Raw genomic sequence first — 6,000 nt, 5'->3', positions numbered from 1 at the left:
AGCCCCCTCAAGCTCTTTGCTCAGCGGGGAGCCTACTTCCTCCTCTCTCTCTGGTACGTCTCTGCCTGCTTGTGATCTCTGTCTGTCAAATAAAATCTTAAAAAAAAAATAGGAGATAGTATTGCACTATGGGTTTGTGAAGGTAGAAATGACAGACCTCAATATGTGTACTTGGGCAAATCAGCTTCTTTAAGGCTCATTTTCTCTCCATAAAACAGGAATAATAATAGCACTTCATAGAGTTCATGTGATGGTGAAATGAAATGATACATACAGAGCATTTCCCAATAGTACTTAGCACATAGTAAGCATTTAATGAACGTAAGCAGCTGCTGCTGCTGAAAATGAATAAGAGAGGAAACTATATTAATAAAAATTGCATACTGGGGCAGAAACTCAGGGTTATGGTGGCACTGAGCAGAAATGGGAGCTCTATAAGCTCACAGCTTCTGTTAACTAACCTGGGAGTTCATGGAGAGACTAGACTTTCTAGAACTCACTGAATAATAGTTGGAAGATGAGTTGGGGGTGGGGTGGGGCCTGGATAGTGGAGCTATTAGAAAAGTATCCCTAATACCTCATATAATTTGGAAGAAGGTTGAGTGGATGTAGGATGAGCAGATGATGGAAGATTGAAAAGTTCTGAAAAATAAAGGTGGAGTTGGTCTGAAGTTTGGTGGCCAAAATGTTGGTCTAGCTGCTGGTATAAAGCTCTAAAATTGAGAATAGGCCCCCAAGGGCTGTTTTCTTTTTTTTTTTTTTTTTAATTTTATTTATTTACTTGACAGAGATCATAGGAAAGCAGAGAGGCAGCCAGAGAGAGAGGAATGGAAGCATGCTCCCAGCTGAGAAGAGAGCCCACTGTGGGACTCAATCTCAGGAACCTGGAATCATGACCTGAGCCAAAGACAGAGATTTTAACCCACTGAGCCACCCAGGCGCCCTAAAATATGTTTTCTTTTAATATAGAAGTATAGTTCTTGCCAAAATATGGAACTAGCTGGAACTGAATGCCTCCTTCAAAGTCAGCTCTGGAGAATTATGCAAGTGTAATATGGAACTATTTCAGATATTAACCAAAAACAAAGAAATGATGATAAACTTAAAAGACTCAAAGTTGCCAAGGGCTGTTTTCAAGTCTTGAATTTGATGTGTAGTGTGACTAAAAACAGAATTAGCCATGAATAGTTGAATGGTGTGCCAGACACTTCAGATAGTGCTTCAGCCACTCTAATGAGAACTGCCCAGTGAGCTGTGTTGCTAAAAGTATGGATTCTGGACGCTTCAACAGGTGTAGTAATTACGAATTGAAACTTTTATACTGTGGAGGAAGAGAGAAGGAAGAAGAAAAGGTGACTCTTGTAAGAGCAGAAATTATGAGATATTTGTAGTGGGGAGTAGAGAGTTAGGGTGTTCACCACATATAAGAAAAATGCTTTGCAGGACGCCTGGGTGGCTCAGTTGGTTAAGCAGCTGCCTTCGGCTCAGGTCATGATCCCAGCGTCCTGGGATCGAGTCCCACATGGGGCTTCTTGCTCGGCAGGGAGCCTGCTTCTCCCTCTGCCTCTGCCTGCCATTCTGTCTGCCTGTGCTTGCTCTCTGCCCCCCTTTCTCTCTGATAAATAAATAAGATCTTTAAAAAAAAGAGAAAAATGCTTTGCTTTAAGAGAGGAGGGACAAAGAATATTGAATGTGTCTTTACACAAGATGGGGTCTATAGTGTTTGTATAAAGTGTACTTTCAACTAGAAAGTGTATGTTCAACCAACGTTTTTTAAGATGGGGGAGCATACCGAAAATTGAAGAATATATGTAAATACTGCCAATCCCACGCAAAGGATTATAGGACCACAAAATATGAAAGGACCATCAAAGATCATTTCTAGTTCAATATTGTCATTGGATTAGATGAGGAAACTGAGGCCGAGAGATACAGAGTAACCTATCCAAAGTCACACACATATATCTGGTGCAATTCTCTCCATATCTTGTTTTAACTCTCTTACCCCCAAATTTGAGGAGCCCTTAAATTGTTTCCTGTCTGGATAAGATCAGGAAGAAAATTCTGGCTTCTGAGGGAAACAAACAGGTTCCCTTTAAACGCATCCTCTCTTCTCCCCATCTGGCAGGTTTGATATGCCCACCGCGTTTTTCCATTGGCCATTTTGTGTGGTTCCTTGCGCCCTTCCAGGATTCCCAACCAATCAACTCCTCCCTTTCTCACTTGGGCGGTGCTTTGAGGAATGTACCATATGGACCGTGCGGGGGGATAGAGAGGAGGAAGGGAGTGGCGACAGTCTATTTCTTTACCTTTTGCATATACTATTGAGGTTCTGGCAAAGCCTGAGTCTGCAGGTAGCAACAACGCCCTGAGGACGGGAACCACGTACCAGTTTCAGAGGCGCACTTAGATCTGTCGCCCCTGAGACTGGGGTCCTATAGCAAGGGCTGAAGGGCCGCAGCCCCCGCCCTCCCATGTGCCCGCCCAGCCACCGGCGGCGGCGCCGCTGCTTCAGCTGCCGCCGCTGCTGTTGCCCGCGCGGACGCTGCGGCTGGCGCGCGGGGGCTGCGGCGCTGCGGGGCTGCGCGCCGGGAGCGGGGCTTGGCGACCCGGGCCGGCCAGGGGACGCCGGCATCGGGGGACACACCAGCATGAGGCGAAGGTGAGGACCGGGGTTCGAGACCTAGACCGGCCCCAACCGTTCCGTGGGGGCCGCATCCCACCCGCGCCCTGAGCGCAGGGTTTCCGGGGTCCCCAAGGGTGACTCCAGAGCCGGCGAGAACCGCGACCAGACCTGTGGCTGAAGACCTTACCCGGGGTAGCCGGGAGGGCTCGGGACCCGCGGTGGACGCTTGGCGCCTCCTTCTGGCGGCCCCTTCGAGCCCTTTTCCTAGCGGGGCGGCGGAGTGGACGAGGAAGCTCCTCCTCGCGCTTCTCCGGCTCTCCCGACCCCTGTCCTTGACCTCCAGGAGTTGGATGTTCGGTCAAGTGCGGCCTCGCGTGCCAGGAGTTCCAGGGGAGGCTGGCATTGGGGGAAGCCAGGGGATTGGGGAGGCTCCAGCGTCTGTGGGAGTGGGAAGGAGAGTGGCTGGGACTGAATTTTCTGAGGAAGCTTTGGGGGTGGGGGCGAAGATCTCTTATCTTAACCCAGGAGTGGGGGGGTTCCCGAGGCTTGGAGATGGGGTGCGTCCTGCCCTGGCGCCCAGGCCCAGCCTCCGGGCCATTGGCCTTCCACTCGAGCTGGGGTATGGGACTCCTCTGTTGCATCGTGGCCGGGCTAGTGCTGGCTTCCAGGGGGGTAGGTCCTGTCTTGATCTGGAGTCTAACAGATGCTGAGTGTGGATTTCTGGGTCGCTCTGGGCAGGTGGCCATGAGAACCATGAAGTGCTTTTGCCTTTTGTTTTCTTAGGGTAGTGGTGGACTGGGTGAGATGATGGCAGCCACGTACGTCACTTATCTATAAGCCATTCCCCCTTGCCTAACTGCCTTACAAGGTGATAGTGTTATTGGAGGTCTGTGTGATACAACTGTGAATTCCTAGTTTAAAAACCACCTGGAGGAGCCCTTACACACATCAGAGACTTGCCTTGTGTTAGCAGAAAACCAGATGTAGTGATAGTCTTTGCAGGTTCTGGCATGGATGGTAAACTAGTCATCACAATTGTTTGTTGGGCCCCTCAGGCAAGGCCTCTACCTTACCCCATTAAGGGGCATGGATTAGCCCTATGTCTTGGCTGTTTTTTTCTCCGGAGGTTTAATTCAGGGAAAGCGTTTCCAAGAATGCATGCAGATCACAGTTACTTTCTTTTAATGTTGGTGTTTAACACAGACATTAATTAAGGTTAACCTGAAGTGCATTAATGCAGAGAATTGTGAACATCAGAACATCAGTATTTGGTCCCATTTGACACTTTGCTGTGTGGGCAATCATGTAGGATGATGGTTTGGTACCCCAAGGGTGAGAATGAGTTGGGTTTTATTTTTTTATTTATTTTTTATTTTATTATTATTTTTAAGATTTTATTTATTTATTTATTTGACAGAGAGAGAAATCACAAGTAGGCAGAGAGGCAGGCAGAGAGGGGGGGGGGGAAGCAGGCTCCCTGCCGAGCAGAGAGCCCGATGCGGGACTCCATCCCAGGAATCCGGGATCATGACCTGAGCCGAAGGCAGTGGCTTAACCCACTGAGCCACCCAGGCGCCCCAATGAGTTGGGTTTTATAGTGAGAAAGATACCTTATTTTGCATTGTTGCTGCTAGCAGGGAGGCTTTGCCCTCTCATTACCTGGCCACCCAGATGCCAACTCATTATTGTGGTTGCTTTCTTCCTGTGAGCACATCTGTAAAGAGCCTCGAAGAGAGTAGTATACATTCTGGGTTTGATTGTCAAATGTACTCTCAGGTCAGAAATTTGGCTCAGATTGTTTTAGCCCTTAGTGAATTCTTTCTTTCTTTCTTTCTTTTTTTAAGTTCTTTTTCTTTTTTAGAAAAGAAAAAATTTATTTGACAGAGAGAGATCACAAGTAGGCAGAGAGGCAGGCAGAGAGAGAGGGGGAAGCAGGCTCCCTGCTGAGCAGAGAGCCTGATGCGGGGCTCCATCCCAGGACCCAGGGATCATGACCTGAGCTGAAGGCAGAGTCTTTAACCCACTGAGCCACCCAGGTGCCCCCCCTTAGTGAATTCTTATTGTGCTCTATGTTTTAAACATTTTTGAGCTTTTTTTGATAGTATATTAAATAACTGCAGTTCATTCCACAATTATAGGAAAAACGTGGTTTGAGTATTCCTCTTGCAAAGAATCTTTAGGAATGTGGACCTGGTTCCTATCCAATTTACAGAGAAGGAACTAGGGTTTGGTAGGACCCTAAGTCGAAGAAGTGAGAGCAAGGCTGGCACTCAAACCTGGGCTGTCAGATCTCGAAGTGTGTGCTCTTTTTTTTTTTTTTTTTTTTTTTTTAAGATTTTATTTATTTATTTGACAGACAGAGATCACAAGTAGGCAGAGAGGCAGGCAGAGAGAGAGAGAGGGAAGCAGGCTCCCCGCTGAGCAGAGAGCCCGATGCGGGCCTCGATCCCAGGACCCTGAGATCATGACCTGAGCCGAAGGCAGCAGCTTAACCCACTGAGCCACCCAGGCGCCCTCGAAGTGTGTGCTCTTAAATCCCAAGCTTTAGTGGTGACTAAAGGGCAGATGTCAGTCCCTAACTCTTGTTGCTGGTGCCTCCCTGGGGCCTGATGGCGCTGTGATCGTACTGGGCCTTTATTTTTCATTGATGTAAAGTTTTCACACCCTGGAATTTTTCTCGAGCCGGGGGCATTCTTCTAGCCAGGTGTAGGGTTGCTACTTTAGAAAAAATATTCAGAGCCAAAAAGGCATCTATATTTGGAGAGTAGGAAGTACTTAATAAGACCAGAAGGTAAGAATAGGGACAGAGAGAATGAAGGTGGTTTGTGTGCAGGAAATTTGTGATTTTCTAACCCCAGGAATATCTTTACTACCCAGGCTTTTTAAACTTAGGCTGTGCATTGAAATTGTAAACTTGGAGACAGGGCAGCACTGGGCTAAAATCTGTGTAGTAAGGCTCTCAGTTTCTCGTTTAGATGGCAAAGTTGAAATTCTGATTCCTTTCCAGGCTTTAGCTTCTACAAATAATGCAGTAAGTTATGGGAATGATGGGGATATTGTTTGGAAATTCACCTAAACTCTTTGTGGACTTCCCCTTCCTTTCATGCTTCGCTCGCCCATCTTCAGTTCCACTTTTTTTCAGAATTCAGCTCTGATCCTATGGACTTGGAATGGTGGAGGGTGTCAGGCTCTGTGATGCTTGGGATATACCAGTGGATAGAACATCCCTACCCCCGTGGGCTCTCTCTGCTGTACATGACTTGCTGTTGTCATGGTTTGGGCTTTAGCTGTCTTTGGATAAAAACTGGGGATGGAGGACAGGGAAACCATCACCACAAACCCTGCAGTTCATTGATTTGTCATTGTGGAGTCAG

The 6,000-nt window shown here is 47.5% G+C and overlaps 1 protein-coding gene across 2 annotated transcripts in view; it reads left to right on the top strand.

The window, feature by feature from the left end:
- Positions 1–2,492: 2,492 nt before the first annotated feature.
- The window catches only part of MICAL3 (microtubule associated monooxygenase, calponin and LIM domain containing 3), a 198,362-nt gene continuing 194,854 nt past the window's right edge, over positions 2,493–6,000 (top strand). For both annotated transcript variants that reach the window (XM_082738147.1, XM_082738146.1), the window contains exon 1: positions 2,493–2,662. The gene's annotated coding sequence lies outside the window, so the exon portion shown is untranslated. The remainder of the gene's footprint in view (positions 2,663–6,000) is intronic.

This window comes from Mustela nivalis (genome assembly GCF_964662115.1).
Source record: "Mustela nivalis genome assembly, chromosome: 7".
Lineage (NCBI taxonomy): Eukaryota > Metazoa > Chordata > Mammalia > Carnivora > Mustelidae > Mustela > Mustela nivalis.
The sequence above is the reverse complement of the archived record's forward strand: the minus strand, read 5'-3'. Positions and strand labels throughout refer to the sequence as shown.